Source organism: Dermacentor variabilis, chromosome 10 (genome assembly GCF_050947875.1).
Source record: "Dermacentor variabilis isolate Ectoservices chromosome 10, ASM5094787v1, whole genome shotgun sequence".
In the NCBI taxonomy this organism is placed as follows: domain Eukaryota; kingdom Metazoa; phylum Arthropoda; class Arachnida; order Ixodida; family Ixodidae; genus Dermacentor; species Dermacentor variabilis.
Window position 1 is genome coordinate 9,019,817 of NC_134577.1, and position 18,720 is coordinate 9,038,536.

The 18,720-nt window shown below is 40.1% G+C and overlaps 1 long non-coding RNA gene across 1 annotated transcript in view; it reads right to left on the reverse strand.

Moving 5' to 3' along the window:
• LOC142559826 (uncharacterized) overlaps positions 1-18,720 on the reverse strand; it is a 234,727-nt gene that overhangs the window by 202,896 nt on the left and 13,111 nt on the right. The gene's annotated exons all lie outside the window — the stretch shown is intronic.

The following is an 18,720-nucleotide window of genomic DNA, read 5'->3' on the forward strand; positions in this document are numbered from 1 at the left end:
AGCGATGAAAAAACGAATTTGCGCAAATTACTTTCCCCGTTAGGAGCAGAACGCATTAGCCCTTTAGAATATTAGCGCCAATGTGTTATATCGCTTTTCCTAACAGCTCAGATTCAACTCATAGATAATCCCACCTGAAAGTCACTTTCTGAGACAACTATTTACTCGACTAACAAAGGAATTTCCAAAAATAGTTTACCACGTAAAAAGGAGAAGCCTCTAGCCCTATAGAATATTAACGCGAACTCTATCACTTTTCCTAACAGCGCCGAATCAACGCATAGATCATTCCTACCCTCAGGTCCTTTTTTCAAACAATTATTTAAGCGATGAAAAAACGAATTTGCGCAAATTAGTTTCCCCGTTAGGAGCAGAACGCATTAGCCCTTTAGAATATTAGCGCCAATGTGTTCTATCGCTTTTCCTAACAGCTCTGATTCAACGCATAGATCAATCCCACCTGAAAGTCACTTTCTGAGACAACTATTTACTCGACTAACAAACGAATTTCGAAAAATAATTTGCCACGTAAAAAGGAGAAGCCTCTAGCCCTATAGAATATTAACGCGACCTCTATCACTTTTCCTAACAGCGCCGAATCAACGCATAGACCATTCCTACCCTAAGGTCCCTTTTTCAAGCAATTATTTAAGCGATGAAAAAACGAATTTGCGCAAATTAGTTTCCCCGTTAGGAGCAGAACGCATTAGCCCTTTAGAAAATTAGCGCCAATGTGTTCTATCGCTTTTCCTAACAGCTCTGATTTAACGCATAGATCAATCCCACCTGAAAGTCACTTTCTGAGACAACTATTTACTCGACTAAAAACGAATATCCAAAAATAAGTTACCACGTAAAAAGGAGAAGCCTCTAGCCCTATAGAATATTAACGCGACGTCTATCACTTTTCCTAACAGCGCCGAATCAACGCCTAGATCATTCCTACCCTAAGGTCCCTTTTTCAAGCAATTATTTAAGCGGAGGAAAAACGAATTTGCGCAAAAAAGTTTCCCCGTTAGGAGCAGAACGCATTAGCTCTTTAGAATATTAGCGCCAATGTGTTCTATCGCTTTTCCTAACAGCTCTGATTCAACGCATAGATCAATCCCACCTGAAAGTCACTTTCTGAGACAAATATTTACTCGACTAACAAACCAATTTCGAAAAATAATTTGCCACGTAAAAAGGAGAAGCCTCTAGCCCTATAGAATATTAACGCGACCTCTATCACTTTTCCTAACAGTGCCGAATCAACGCATAGATCATTCCTACCCTAAGGTCCCTTTTTCAAGCAATTATTTAAGCGAAGGAAAAACGAATTTGCGCAAAAAGGTTTCACCGTTAGGAGCAGAACGCATTAGCCCTTTAGAATATTAGCGCCAATGTGTTCTATCGCTTTTCCTAACAGCTCTGATCTAACGCATATATCAATCCCACCTGAAAGTCACTTTCTGAGACAAATATTTACTCGACTAACAAACGAATTTTGAAAAATAATTTGCCACGTAAAAAGGAGAAGCCTCTAGGCCTATAGAATATTAATGCGACCTCTATCACTTTTCCTAACAGCGCCGAATCAACGCATAATCATTCCTACCCTAAGGTCCCTTTTTCAAGCAATTATTTAAGCGAAGGAAAAACGAATTTGTGCAAAAAAGTTTCCCCGTTAGGAGCAGAACGCATTAGCTCTTTAGAATATTAGCGCCAATGTGTTCTATCGCTTTTCCTAACAGCTCTGATTCAACGCATAGATCAATCCCACCTGAAAGTCACTTTCTGAGACAACTATTTACTCGACTAAAAACGAATATCCAAAAATAAGTTACCACGTAAAAAGGAGAAGCCTCTAGCCCTATAGAATATTAACGCGACCTCTATCACTTTTCCTAACAGCGCCGAATCAACGCATAGATCATTCCTACCCTAAGGTCCCTTTTTCAAGCAATTATTTAAGCGAAGGAAAAACGAATTTGCGCAAAAAAGTTTCCCCGTTAGGAGCAGAACGCATTAGCTCTTTAGAATATTAGCGCCAATGTGTTCTATCGCTTTTCCTAACAGCTCTGATTCAACGCATAGATCAATCCCACCTGAAGGTCACTTTCTGAGACAAATATTTACTCGACTAACAAACCAATTTCGAAAAATAATTTGCCACGTAAAAAGGAGAAGCCTCTAGCCCTATAGAATATTAATGCGACCTCTATCACTTTTCCTAACAGCGCCGAATCAACGCATAGATCATTCCTACCCTAAGGTCCCTTTTTCAAGCAATTATTTAAGCGAAGGAAAAACGAATTTGCGCAAAAAGGTTTCCCCGTTAGGAGCAGAACGCATTAGCTCTTTAGAATAGTAGCGCCAATGTGTTCTATCGCTTTTCCTAACAGCTCTGATTCAACGCATAGATCAATCCCACCTGAAAGTCACTTTCTGAGACAAATATTTACTCGACTAACAAACGAATTTCGAAAAATAATTTGCCACGTAAAAAGGAGAAGCCTCTAGCCCTATAGAATATTAACGCGACCTCTATCACTTTTCCTAACAGCGCCGAATCAACGCATAGATCATTCCTACCCTCAGGTCCCTTTTTCAAACAAATATCTAAGCGATGAAAAAACGAATTTGCGCAAATTAGTTTCCCCGTTAGGAGCAGAACGCATTAGCTCTTTAGAATATTAGCGCCAATGTGTTCTATCGCTTTTCCTAACAGCTCTGATTCAACGCATAGATCAATCCCACCTGAAAGTCACTTTCTGAAACAAATATTTACTCGACTAACAAACGAATTTCGAAAAATAATTTGCCACGTAAAAAGGAGAAGCCTCTAGCCCTATAGAATATTAACGCGACCTCTATCACTTTTCCTAACAGTGCCGAATCAACGCATAGATCATTCCTACCCTAAGGTCCCCTTTTCAGACAATTATTTGAGCGATGAATAAACGAATTTGCGCAAATTAGTTTCCCCGTTAGAAGAAAAACGCGTTAGCCCTTTCGAATATTAGCGCCACTGTGTTCTATCGCTTTTCCTAACAGCTCAGATTCAACGCATAGATCAATCCCACCTGAAAGTCACTTTCTGAGACAAATATTTACTCGACTAACAAACGAATTTCCAAAAATAATTTACCACGTAAAAAGGAGAAGCCTCTAGCCCTATAGAATATTAACGCGACCTCTATCACTTTTCCTAACAGCGCCGAATCAACGCATAGATCATTCCTACCCTCAGGTCCCTTTTTCAAGCAATTATTTAAGCGATGAAACAACGAATTTGCGGAAATTAGTTTCCCCGTTAGGAGCAGAACGCATAAGCCCTTTAGAATATTAGCGCCAATGTGTTCTATCGCTTTTCCTAACAGCTCAGATTCAACGCATAGATCAATCCCACCTGAAAGTCACTTTCTGAGACAACTATTTACTCGACTAAAATCGAATATCCAAAAATAAGTTACCACGTAAAAAGGAGAAGCCTCTAGCCCTATAGAATATTAACGCGACCTCTATCACTTTTCCTAACAGCGCCGAATCAACGCATAGATCATTCCTACCCTAAGGTCCCTTTTTCAAGCAATTATTTAAGCGAAGGAAAAACGAATTTGCGCAAAAAAGTTTCCCCGTTAGGAGCAGAACGCATTAGCTCTTTAGAATATTAGCGCCAATGTGTTCTATCGCTTTTCCTAACAGCTCTGATTCAATGCATAGATCAATCCCACCTGAAAGTCACTTTCTGAGACAAATATTTACTCGACTAACAAACCAATTTCGAAAAATAATTTGCCACGTAAAAAGGAGAAGCCTCTAGCCCTATAGAATATTAACGCGACCTCTATCACTTTTCCTAACAGTGCCGAATCAACGCATAGATCATTCCTACCCTAAGGTCCCTTTTTCAAGCAATTATTTAAGCGATGAAAAAACGAATTTGCGCAAATTAGTTTCCCCGTTAGGAGCAGAACGCATTAGCCCTTTAGAATATTAGCGCCAATGTGTTCTATCGCTTTTCCTAACAGCTCTGATCTAACGCATATATCAATCCCACCTGAAAGTCACTTTCTGAGACAAATATTTACTCGACTAACAAACGAATTTTGAAAAATAATTTGCCACGTAAAAAGGAGAAGCCTCTAGGCCTATAGAATATTAATGCGACCTCTATCACTTTTCCTAACAGCGCCGAATCAACGCATAATCATTCCTACCCTAAGGTCCCTTTTTCAAGCAATTATTTAAGCGAAGGAAAAACGAATTTGCGCAAAAAAGTTTCCCCGTTAGGAGCAGAACGCATTAGCTCTTTAGAATATTAGCGCCAATGTGTTCTATCGCTTTTCCTAACAGCTCTGATTCAACGCATAGATCAATCCCACCTGAAAGTCACTTTCTGAGACAAATATTTACTCGACTAACAAACGAATTTCGAAAAATAATTTGCCACGTAAAAAGGAGAAGCCTCTAGCCCTATAGAATATTAACGCGACCTCTATCACTTTTCCTAACAGTGCCGAATCAACGCATAGATCATTCCTACCCTAAGGTCCCTTTTTCAAGCAATTATTTAAGCGATGAAAAAACGAATTTGCGCAAATTAGTTTCCCCGTTAGGAGCAGAACGCATTAGCCCTTTAGAATATTAGCGCCAATGTGTTCTATCGCTTTTCCTAACAGCTCTGATTTAACGCATAGATCAATCCCACCTGAAAGTCACTTTCTGAGACAACTATTTACTCGACTAAAAACGAATATCCAAAAATAAGTTACCACGTAAAAAGGAGAAGCCTCTAGCCCTATAGAATATTAACGCGACCTCTATCACTTTTCCTAACAGCGCCGAATCAACGCATAGATCATTCCTACCCTAAGGTCCCTTTTTCAAGCAATTATTTAAGCGAAGGAAAAACGAATTTGCGCAAAAAAGTTTCCCCGTTAGGAGCAGAACGCATTAGCTCTTTAGAATATTAGCGCCAATGTGTTCTATCGCTTTTCCTAACAGCTCTGATTCAACGCATAGATCAATCCCACCTGAAGGTCACTTTCTGAGACAAATATTTACTCGACTAACAAACCAATTTCGAAAAATAATTTGCCACGTAAAAAGGAGAAGCCTCTAGCCCTATAGAATATTAATGCGACCTCTATCACTTTTCCTAACAGCGCCGAATCAACGCATAGATCATTCCTACCCTAAGGTCCCTTTTTCAAGCAATTATTTAAGCGAAGGAAAAACGAATTTGCGCAAAAAGGTTTCCCCGTTAGGAGCAGAACGCATTACCTCTTTAGAATATTAGCGCCAATGTGTTCTATCGCTTTTCCTAACAGCTCTGATTCAACGCATAGATCAATCCCACCTGAAAGTCACTTTCTGAGACAAATATTTACTCGACTAACAAACGAATTTCGAAAAATAATTTGCCACGTAAAAAGGAGAAGCCTCTAGCCCTATAGAATATTAACGCGACCTCTATCACTTTTCCTAACAGCGCCGAATCAACGCATAGATCATTCCTACCCTCAGGTCCCTTTTTCAAACAAATATTTAAGCGATGAGAAAACGAATTTGCGCAAATTAGTTTCCCCGTTAGGAGCAGAACGCATTAGCTCTTTAGAATATTAGCACCAATGTGTTCTATCGCTTTCACTAACAGCTCTGATTCAACGCATAGATCAATCCCACCTGAAAGTCACTTTCTGAGACAACTATTTACTCGACTAAAAACGAATTTCCAAAAATAAGTTACCACGTAAAAAGGAGAAGCCTCTAGCCCTATAGAATATTAACGCGACCTCTATCACTTTTCCTAACAGCGCCGAATCAACCCATAGATCATTCCTACCCTAAGGTCCCTTTTTGCAGCAATTATTTAAGCGAAGGAAAAACGAATTTGCGCAAAAAAGTTTCCCCGTTAGGAGCAGAACGCATTAGCTCTTTAGAATATTAGCGCCAATGTGTTCTATCGCTTTTCCTAACAGCTCTGATTCAACGCATAGATCAATCCCACCTGAAAGTCACTTTCTGAGACAAATATTTACTCGACTAACAAACGAATTTCGAAAAATAATTTGCCACGTAAAAAGGAGAAGCCTCTAGCCCTATAGAATATTAACGCGACCTCTATCACTTTTCCTAACAGTGCCGAATCAACGCATAGATCATTCCTACCCTAAGGTCCCCTTTTCAGACAATTATTTGAGCGATGAATAAACGAATTTGCGCAAATTAGTTTCCCCGTTAGAAGAAAAACGCGCTAGCCCTTTCGAATATTAGCGCCACTGTGTTCTATCGCTTTTCCTAACAGCTCAGATTCAACGCATAGATCATTCCCATCTGAAAGTCACTTTCTGAGAATTATTTACTCGACTAACAAACAAATTTCCACTAATAATTTGCCACGTAAGAAGGAGAAGCCTCTAGCCCTTTAGAAAATTAACGCTAACTCTTTATCACTTTTCCTAACAGCGCCGAATCAACGCATAGATCATTCCCATCCTCAAGTCCATTTTTCAGACAATTATTTAAGCGATGAGTAAACGAATTTGCGCAAATTAGTTTCCCCGTTAGAAGCAGAACGCGTTAGTCCTTTCGAATATTAGTGCCACTGTGTTCTATCGCTTTTCCTAACAGCTCAGATTACACGCATAGATCAATCCCACCTGAAAGTCACTTTCTGAGACAAATATTTACTCGACTAACAAACTAATTTCCAAAAATAATTTACCACGTAAAAAGGAGAAGCCTCTAGCCCTATAGAATATTAACGCGACCTCTATCACTTTTCCTAACAGCGCCGAATCAACGCATAGATCATTCCTACCCTCAGGTCCCTTTTTCAAGCAATTATTTAAGCGATGAAACAACGAATTTGCGGAAATTAGTTTCCCCGTTAGGAGCAGAACGCATTAGCCCTTTAGAATATTAGCGCCAATGTGTTCTATCGCTTTTCCTAACAGCTCAGATTCAACGCATAGATCAATCCCACCTGAAAGTCACTTTCTGAGACAACTATTTACTCGACTAACAAACGAATTTCCAAAAATAATTTGCCACGTAAAAAGGAGAAGCCTCTAGCCCTATAGAATATTAATGCGGCCTCTATAACTTTTCCTAACAGCGCCGAATCAACGCATAGATCATTCCTACCCTCACTTCCCTTTTTCAAGCAATTATTTAAGCGATGAAAAAACGAATTTGCGCAAATTACTTTCCCCGTTAGGAGCAGAACGCATTAGCCCTTTAGAATATTAGCGCCAATGTGTTATATCGCTTTTCCTAACAGCTCAGATTCAACTCATAGATCAATCCCACCTGAAAGTCACTTTCTGAGACAACTATTTACTCGACTAACAAAGGAATTTCCAAAAATAGTTTACCACGTAAAAAGGAGAAGCCTCTAGCCCTATAGAATATTAACGCGAACTCTATCACTTTTCCTTACAGCGCCGAATCAACGCATAGATCATTCCTACACTCAGGTCCTTTTTTCAAACAATTATTTAAGCGATGAAAAAACGAATTTGCGCAAATTAGTTTCCCCGTTAGGAGCAGAACGCATTAGCCCTTTAGAATATTAGCGCCAATGTGTTCTATCGCTTTTCCTAACAGCTCTGATTCAACGCATAGATCAATCCCACCTGAAAGTCACTTTCTGAGACAACTATTTACTCGACTAACAAACGAATTTCGAAAAATAATTTGCCACGTAAAAAGGAGAAGCCTCTAGCCCTATAGAATATTAACGCGACCTCTATCACTTTTCCGAACAGCGCCGAATCAACGCATAGACCATTCCTACCCTAAGGTCCCTTTTTCAAGCAATTATTTAAGCGATGAAAAAACGAATTTGCGCAAATTAGTTTCCCCGTTAGGAGCAGAACGCATAAGCCCTTTAGAATATTAGCGCCAATGTGTTCTATCGCTTTTCCTAACAGCTCTGATTTAACGCATAGATCAATCCCACCTGAAAGTCACTTTCTGAGACAACTATTTACTCGACTAAAAACGAATATCCAAAAATAAGTTACCACGTAAAAAGGAGAAGCCTCTAGCCCTATAGAATATTAACGCGACCTCTATCACTTTTCCTAACAGCGCCGAATCAACGCATAGATCATTCCTACCCTAAGGTCCCTTTTTCAAGCAATTATTTAAGCGAAGGAAAAACGAATTTGCCCAAAAAAGTTTCCCCGTTAGGAGCAGAACGCATTAGCTCTTTAGAATATTAGCGCCAATGTGTTCTATCGCTTTTCCTAACAGCTCTGATTCAACGCATAGATCAATCCCACCTGAAAGTCACTTTCTGAGACAAATATTTACTCGACTAACAAACCAATTTCGAAAAATAATTTGCCACGTAAAAAGGAGAAGCCTCTAGCCCTATAGAATATTAACGCGACCTCTATCACTTTTCCTAACAGCGCCGAATCAACGCATAGATCATTCCTACCCTCAGGTCCCTTTTTCAAGCAATTATTTAAGCGATGAAACAACGAATTTGCGGAAATTAGTTTCCCCGTTAGGAGCAGAACGCATTAGCCCTTTAGAATATTAGCGCCAATGTGTTCTATCGCTTTTCCTAACAGCTCAGATTCAACGCATAGATCAATCCCACCTGAAAGTCACTTTCTGAGACAACTATTTACTCGACTAACAAACGAATTTCCAAAAATAATTTGCCACGTAAAAAGGAGAAGCCTCTAGCCCTATAGAATATTAATGCGGCCTCTATAACTTTTCCTAACAGCGCCGAATCAACGCATAGATCATTCCTACCCTCACTTCCCTTTTTCAAGCAATTATTTAAGCGATGAAAAAACGAATTTGCGCAAATTACTTTCCCCGTTAGGAGCAGAACGCATTAGCCCTTTAGAATATTAGCGCCAATGTGTTATATCGCTTTTCCTAACAGCTCAGATTCAACTCATAGATCAATCCCACCTGAAAGTCACTTTCTGAGACAACTATTTACTCGACTAACAAAGGAATTTCCAAAAATAGTTTACCACGTAAAAAGGAGAAGCCTCTAGCCCTATAGAATATTAACGCGAACTCTATCACTTTTCCTAACAGCGCCGAATCAACGCATAGATCATTCCTACCCTCAGGTCCTTTTTTCAAACAATTATTTAAGCGATGAAAAAACGAATTTGCGCAAATTAGTTTCCCCGTTAGGAGCAGAACGCATTAGCCCTTTAGAATATTAGCGCCAATGTGTTCTATCGCTTTTCCTAACAGCTCTGATTCAACGCATAGATCAATCCCACCTGAAAGTCACTTTCTGAGACAACTATTTACTCGACTAACAAACGAATTTCGAAAAATAATTTGCCACGTAAAAAGGAGTAGCCTCTAGCCCTATAGAATATTAACGCGACCTCTATCACTTTTCCTAACAGCGCCGAATCAACGCATAGACCATTCCTACCCTAAGGTCCCTTTTTCAAGCAATTATTTAAGCGATGAAAAAACGAATTTGCGCAAATTAGTTTCCCCGTTAGGAGCAGAACGCATTAGCCCTTTAGAATATTAGCGCCAATGTGTTCTATCGCTTTTCCTAACAGCTCTGATTTAACGCATAGATCAATCCCACCTGAAAGTCACTTTCTGAGACAACTATTTACTCGACTAAAAACGAATATCCAAAAATAAGTTACCACGTAAAAAGGAGAAGCCTCTAGCCCTATTGAATATTAACGCGACCTCTATCACTTTTCCTAACAGCGCCGAATCAACGCATAGATCATTCCTACCCTAAGGTCCCTTTTTCAAGCAATTATTTAAGCGGAGGAAAAACGAATTTGCGCAAAAAAGTTTCCCCGTTAGGAGCAGAACGCATTAGCTCTTTAGAATATTAGCGCCAATGTGTTCTATCGCTTTTCCTAACAGCTCTGATTCAACGCATAGATCAATCCCACCTGAAAGTCACTTTCTGAGACAAATATTTACTCGACTAACAAACCAATTTCGAAAAATAATTTGCCACGTAAAAAGGAGAAGCCTCTAGCCCTATAGAATATTAACGCGACCTCTATCACTTTTCCTAACAGTGCCGAATCAACGCATAGATCATTCCTACCCTAAGGTCCCTTTTTCAAGCAATTATTTAAGCGAAGGAAAAACGAATTTGCGCAAAAAGGTTTCACCGTTAGGAGCAGAACGCATTAGCCCTTTAGAATATTAGCGCCAATGTGTTCTATCGCTTTTCCTAACAGCTCTGATCTAACGCATATATCAATCCCACCTGAAAGTCACTTTCTGAGACAAATATTTACTCGACTAACAAACGAATTTTGAAAAATAATTTGCCACGTAAGAAGGAGAAGCCTCTAGGCCTATAGAATATTAATGAGACCTCTATCACTTTTCCTAACAGCGCCGAATCAACGCATAATCATTCCTACCCTAAGGTCCCTTTTTCAAGCAATTATTTAAGCGAAGGAAAAACGAATTTGCGCAAAAAAGTTTCCCCGTTAGGAGCAGAACGCATTAGCTCTTTAGAATATTAGCGCGAATGTGTTCTATCGCTTTTCCTAACAGCTCTGATTCAACGCATAGATCAATCCCACCTGAAAGTCACTTTCTGAGACAAATATTTACTCGACTAACAAACGAATTTCCAAAAATAATTTACCACGTAAAAAGGAGAAGCCTCTAGCCCTATAGAATATTAACGCGACCTCTATCACTTTTCCTAACAGCGCCGAATCAACGCATAGATCATTCCTACCCTCAGGTCCCTTTTTCAAGCAATTATTTAAGCGATGAAACAACGAATTTGCGGAAATTAGTTTCCCCGTTAGGAGCAGAACGCATTAGCCCTTTAGAATATTAGCGCCAATGTGTTCTATCGCTTTTCCTAACAGCTCAGATTCAACGCATAGATCAATCCCACCTGAAAGTCACTTTCTGAGACAACTAGTTACTCGACTAACAAACGAATTTCCAAAAATAATTTGCCACGTAAAAAGGAGAAGCCTCTAGCCCTATAGAATATTAATGCGGCCTCTATAACTTTTCCTAACAGCGCCGAATCAACGCATAGATCATTCCTACCCTCACTTCCCTTTTTCAAGCAATTATTTAAGCGATGAAAGAACGAATTTGCGCAAATTACTTTCCCCGTTAGGAGCAGAACGCATTAGCCCTTTAGAATATTAGCGCCAATGTGTTATATCGCTTTTCCTAACAGCTCAGATTCAACTCATAGATCAATCCCACCTGAAAGTCACTTTCTGAGACAACTATTTACTCGACTAACAAAGAATTTCCAAAAATAGTTTACCACGTAAAAAGGAGAAGCCTCTAGCCCTATAGAATATTAACGCGAACTCTATCACTTTTCCTAACAGCGCCGAATCAACGCATAGATCATTCCTACACTCAGGTCCTTTTTTCAAACAATTATTTAAGCGATGAAAAAACGAATTTGCGCAAATTAGTTTCCCCGTTAGGAGCAGAACGCATTAGCCCTTTAGAATATTAGCGCCAATGTGTTCTATCGCTTTTCCTAACAGCTCTGATTCAACGCATAGATCAATCCCACCTGAAAGTCACTTTCTGAGACAACTATTTACTCGACTAACAAACGAATTTCGAAAAATAATTTGCCACGTAAAAAGGAGAAGCCTCTAGCCCTGTAGAATATTAACGCGACCTCTATCACTTTTCCTAACAGCGCCGAATCAACGCATAGACCATTCCTACCCTAAGGTCCCTTTTTCAAGCAATTATTTAGGCGATGAAAAAACGAATTTGCGCAAATTAGTTTCCCCGTTAGGAGCAGAACGCATTAGCCCTTTAGAATATTAGCGCCAATGTGTTCTATCGCTTTTCCTAACAGCTCTGATTTAACGCATAGATCAATCCCACCTGAAAGTCACTTTCTGAGACAACTATTTACTCGACTAAAAACGAATATCCAAAAATAAGTTACCACGTAAAAAGGAGAAGCCTCTAGCCCTATAGAATATTAACGCGACCTCTATCACTTTTCCTAACAGCGCCGAATCAACGCATAGATCATTCCTACCCTAAGGTCCCTTTTTCAAGCAATTATTTAAGCGAAGGAAAAACGAATTTGCGCAAAAAAGTTTCCCCGTTAGGAGCAGAACGCATTAGCTCTTTAGAATATTAGCGCCAATGTGTTCTATCGCTTTTCCTAACAGCTCTGATTCAACGCATAGATCAATCCCACCTGAAAGTCACTTTCTGAGACAAATATTTACTCGACTAACAAACCAATTTCGAAAAATAATTTGCCACGTCAAAAGGAGAAGCCTCTAGCCCTATAGAATATTAACGCGACCTCTATCACTTTTCCTAACAGTGCCGAATCAACGCATAGATCATTCCTACCCTAAGGTCCCTTTTTCAAGCAATTATTTAAGCGATGAAAAAACGAATTTGCGCAAATTAGTTTCCCCGTTAGGAGCAGAACGCATTAGCCCTTTAGAATATTAGCGCCAATGTGTTCTATCGCTTTTCCTAACAGCTCTGATTTAACGCATAGATCAATCCCACCTGAAAGTCACTTTCTGAGACAACTATTTACTCGACTAAAAACGAATATCCAAAAATAAGTTACCACGTAAAAAGGAGAAGCCTCTAGCCCTATAGAATATTAACGCGACCTCTATCACTTTTCCTAACAGCGCCGAATCAACGCATAGATCATTCCTACCCTAAGGTCCCTTTTTCAAGCAATTATTTAAGCGAAGGAAAAACGAATTTGCGCAAAAAAGTTTCCCCGTTAGGAGCAGAACGCATTAGCTCTTTAGAATATTAGCGCCAATGTGTTCTATCGCTTTTCCTAACAGCTCTGATTCAACGCATAGATCAATCCCACCTGAAAGTCACTTTCTGAGACAAATATTTACTCGACTAACAAACCAATTTCGAAAAATAATTTGCCACGTCAAAAGGAGAAGCCTCTAGCCCTATAGAATATTAACGCGACCTCTATCACTTTTCCTAACAGTGCCGAATCAACGCATAGATCATTCCTACCCTAAGGTCCCTTTTTCAAGCAATTATTTAAGCGATGAAAAAACGAATTTGCGCAAATTAGTTTCCCCGTTAGGAGCAGAACGCATTAGCCCTTTAGAATATTAGCGCCAATGTGTTCTATCGCTTTTCCTAACAGCTCTGATCTAACGCATATATCAATCCCACCTGAAAGTCACTTTCTGAGACAAATATTTACTCGACTAACAAACGAATTTTGAAAAATAATTTGCCACGTAAAAAGGAGAAGCCTCTAGGCCTATAGAATATTAATGCGACCTCTATCACTTTTCCTAACAGCGCCGAATCAACGCATAATCATTCCTACCCTAAGGTCCCTTTTTCAAGCAATTATTTAAGCGAAGGAAAAACGAATTTGCGCAAAAAAGTTTCCCCGTTAGGAGCAGAACGCATTAGCTCTTTAGAATATTAGCGCCAATGTGTTCTATCGCTTTTCCTAACAGCTCTGATTCAACGCATAGATCAATCCCACCTGAAAGTCACTTTCTGAGACAAATATTTACTCGACTAACAAACCAATTTCGAAAAATAATTTGCCACGTAAAAAGGAGAAGCCTCTAGCCCTATAGAATATTAACGCGACCTCTATCACTTTTCCTAACAGTGCCGAATCAACGCATAGATCATTCCTACCCTAAGGTCCCTTTTTCAAGCAATTATTTAAGCGATGAAAAAACGAATTTGCGCAAATTAGTTTCCCCGTTAGGAGCAGAACGCATTAGCCCTTTAGAATATTAGCGCCAATGTGTTCTATCGCTTTTCCTAACAGCTCTGATTTAACGCATAGATCAATCCCACCTGAAAGTCACTTTCTGAGACAACTATTTACTCGACTAAAAACGAGTATCCAAAAATAAGTTACCACGTAAAAAGGAGAAGCCTCTAGCCCTATAGAATATTAACGCGACCTCTATCACTTTTCCTAACAGCGCCGAATCAACGCATAGATCATTCCTACCCTAAGGTCCCGTTTTGAAGCAATTATTTAAGCGAAGGAAAAACGAATTTGCGCAAAAAAGTTTCCCCGTTAGGAGCAGAACGCATTAGCTCTTTAGAATATTAGCGCCAATGTGTTCTATCGCTTTTCCTAACAGCTCTGATTCAACGCATAGATCAATCCCACCTGAAAGTCACTTTCTGAGACAAATATTTACTCGACTAACAAACCAATTTCGAAAAATAATTTGCCACGTAAAAAGGAGAAGCCTCTAGCCCTATAGAATATTAATGCGACCTCTATCACTTTTCCTAACAGCGCCGAATCAACGCATAGATCATTCCTACCCTAAGGTCCCTTTTTCAAGCAATTATTTAAGCGAAGGAAAAACGAATTTGCGCAAAAAGGTTTCCCCGTTAGGAGCAGAACGCATTAGCTCTTTAGAATATTAGCGCCAATGTGTTCTATCGCTTTTCCTAACAGCTCTGATTCAACGCATAGATCAATCCCACCTGAAAGTCACTTTCTGAGACAAATATTTACTCGACTAACAAACGAATTTCGAAAAATAATTTGCCACGTAAAAAGGAGAAGCCTCTAGCCCTATAGAATATTAACGCGACTTCTATCACTTTTCCTAACAGCGCCGAATCAACGCATAGATCATTCCTACCCTCAGGTCCCTTTTTCAAACAAATATTTAAGCGATGAAAAAACGAATTTGCGCAAATTAGTTTCCCCGTTAGGAGCAGAACGCATTAGCTTTTTAGAATATTAGCGCCAATGTGTTCTATCGCTTTTCCTAACAGCTCTGATTCAACGCATAGATCAATCCCACCTGAAAGTCACTTTCTGAGACAACTATTTACTCGACTAAAAACGAATTTCCAAAAATAAGTTACCATGTAAAAAGGAGAAGCCTCTAGCCCTATAGAATATTAACGCGACCTCTATCACTTTTCCTAACAGCGCCGAATCAACGCATAGATCATTCCTACCCTAAGGTCCCTTTTTCAAGCAATTATTTAGGCGAAGGAAAAACGAATTTGCGCAAAAAAGTTTCCCCGTTAGGAGCAGAACGCATTAGCTCTTTAGAATATTAGCGCCAATGTGTTCTATCGCTTTTCCTAACAGCTCTGATTCAACGCATAGATCAATCCCACCTGAAAGTCACTTTCTGAGACAACTATTTACTCGACTAAAAACGAATTTCCAAAAATAAGTTACCACGTAAAAAGGAGAAGCCTCTAGCCCTATAGAATATTAACTCGACGTCTATCACTTTCCCTAACAGCGCCGAATCAACGCAAAGATCATTCCTACCCTAAGGTCCCTTTTTCAAGCAATTATTTAAGCGATGAAAAAACGAATTTGCGCAAATTAGTTTCCCCGTTAGGAGCAGAACGCATTAGCCCTTTAGAATATTAGCGCCAATGTGTTCTATGGCTTTTCCTAACAGTTCAGTTGGCCTGCAATTAAAGTGTCCTGCCCTTTTTATCAGTTCCTGCTGCTTGTGAATCGGGACAATACAATATCTGCACAGACGTATGCCTGAAGCAAAAAGACATGCTACTGAATTAGCACTTTGTAATAAAATGATTCTTTAATTGACTTAATTTTCTTTGAATTATTATTTCGGCATGTTCCACCCAGGGTATGCCGCTGTTTCACCACAAGTACATAACTCCCAAATGTATATAAGCATGTCACGCTTCTCTATACCTACACGCGTCATCGCCATTCTTGCATCGACAAGCGTAAGTTGCCTTCGTCCTCGTAAAGTCGCTGCGCAGATGTCTGCGACTGTGTGTCCGCCTTATTTAGCGTTTGAATTTCGACATAGGTTGCTGACGGTGTAGTCTACGAATATAGAAAAATATTCCATTATATTAAGGTTTTGACCTTTATAGCGAATAAACATAAACATATTATGGGTTTACACACTCAACAGGATGAAAGTGAACACATTTGAACGCATCTTCGGTAGTTTTACAGCCTTTGATTGCGCTCTTCGCTTAAGCTTCACTTCGCATAAATTGCAACATGCTGATGAAAATATTTACGACTTGAGTTCGTTGGTAATATTACACAAATATATTCATAGTGCTTAATTTGACTAATAGAGGTCAAGCATGCCAAGATAGCGTGACCTTCAGATATATAAAAAATAGGAAAAATGCAGTGCTCGGTCACCCATTCCGGGGTGCTATCACTTCTTGGGATAACGTAACGAATGCCCCGGTCATGTACATCTGCAATGTAATGGGGAGGGAAAATAAATGATATCTCCTTTCTCCTCGAGTATTTGTTGCTTAATTTTGTTGCTTATTGCCCAAAACAACCGCGTTGGTTCGTCTGGTTACGGCTTGCACCTCATTTCATCCATCAGATAAGGCGACCGTAAAAAAGTTAAGCAATGTAAATGAAGCGAACCACAAGGGAAAACATAAAGCAGTCATAATAATCACTATCAGCCTATTTATGTCCTCTCCCAGCAATTTCCAGTAACCACTGCCTTGCGCCCGCTGATTCCATCTTACGCCTGCCAAATTACTAATATTATCACACCACTTAATTTCCTGCCGTCCACTGCACTTCCGTTCCATAGGCAGCTCTTGCATAAGTTTAACTCTGTTTAAAGCCTCGGTTGTCGGCCCTACACATTACATGACCCCCCCCCCCTCCCCCAGCTTCATCTTTTCGCCTTACTGTGAACTAAAATATCGGCTACCTCTGAATTTTTTACAATCCCCTTCGCTGTCTTCCTTTCTCAGAACGTTATATCGAACATTTCTCTGCTAAATATTTCTCGATACTCTCGAACTCTCTGGGCCTTATAGCACTACTTCCAGAATTCAGGGATAGCATCCATTTTAAGGATAGCTGTAAGCTCCTGATCATGATTTCAGAATGCGTGCCGTATGCAATCCAACCAATTTTATTTTCCTGTGTTTCCTTCCCTTGATCAGGATCACCTTTGAATAATTTGCCTTGATGTACGTTATTACAGAAGCTCCTTACCAATCGCGAATGCTCTTCCATCGCAAGGCCGGTGAACATCACCTTATATTCTTATGTCTACTAATCTTCCGCTTTATTATTTCATTCCATTGGCTGAGTTATACCTTACTTTTAACACAGACTCTTATAACAGAGAATAAAATATATTTTATACACGCGAGAATGTCGGCACCAGAAAGATGGAAGGTTATAACCAAGGATTCATTCTTGTAGTAAATCTTATCACATGCAGCGCGGATCTAAGGTGGATAGATGGAAGGTGAGATCTATGTCATTCGACAATCAGTAGGCAGACATTACTTAGGGCAAACTGCACGCTGTGTGAAGCAAATGTGGAATAAGCATAAGCCAAACGTCAGGAGAATGTGCTGGTGGCGTCCAGCTTCCAGGCACACGGCTATCGCCGAAAACTCAAGGAAGCTCAAATCTTGCAGATTCATAAAAGTTAACTATTGCGGGAGAGAGATACTCGAATTAAAAGAACGTATGATGGTTGAGTTGGCCATACATTATTATCGCATAACAATGGTCCTTGTCTCTTGCTAAGAATTGCGGCATCATGGAATGGTAGGCCAAGGCCATTCTGCACAACCTATAATTTTGCGCTTCATTGCTCCGTTTTTATTTGTCGCTGTGGTCATTGTATTTATCGTCGTATTTCAAGGAATGATTCATTTGTTAGGAGTTCGCGATACGTTCGTCTGCTTCGTTTGCCTTTGCATGTTGTTCTTTTACGGTCCCTGATTTACGGTCCGTTAGCCTATTAATGTTTTGCCAGAAAACAGAACAGCCCGTGCCTTTGCATTTCAGCTGGCGTTGCTGTATACGCGACTACGTAGGTGAAGAACTGCCGTCGGCGCGCGGATAGGGAGTAGTTTGGGATTAGCATCTGTGGTGAAGAATTCTCGGGCGACGACACCGGATCTGTGCGAGTCTACGGCCGAAAGCGCTGCCGGCTCTGTGCCACGGTCGTTGTCCTATGGTGTGCAACGGTCAGGGCAGTGGGTGGACAGTGGGACTAGTATTGGCGTCGACATGACAGTGGTAGCCAAAGGAAAATTCAATAACGTTTGCATATGTGGCTCTATATATTCAACATACTTAAAAATTAAAATTATGAGGTTTTACGTGCTAGAGCAACTTTCTGATTATGAGGCACGCCGTAGTGGAGGACTCCGGAAATCTCGACCACCTTGGGTTCTTTAACGTGCACCTAAATCAAAGCACATGGGTGTTTTCGCATTTCGCCTCCATCGAAATGCGGTCGCCGTGGCCGGGATATTCAACATACGTAGCAGTAAAGTAAAGGAATGCAATTATGTGTAGAATTTAAATGGTGCTTATGACTATTTTCTTTTTTTTCGGTGTCTTATATGTTTATTTAGTCATTTTATTTTTTTCGCCAACGGCTAGCGCTCCCGCTCTTATCCATTCAGCTGCCAGTGTGTTCGTCTGCTGCTGCCGCGCTCTATACACGTGCACGTTCTATTTTTCGCATGCTCTGCAGTTAAAAACTTTCTGTGTCCATGAACGTTCTGGCAATTTCGGAAAAACCGATGAAAGGGCACAAGGCCTGCTGCGCGGCTGTGTGGTGTGGCAACTCGGGGAGGACGAGCGGGGCGAAATTTTTCCGTTCCCTGCGGACGAGAGGTAAGCACAGTTTTTCTGCAGTCGTTATGAAGAAACAAGCGCTATCTTTATCAAAACACTTATAGAACAAAACGAAAGATCTTCCGTGGTTGTTTTCT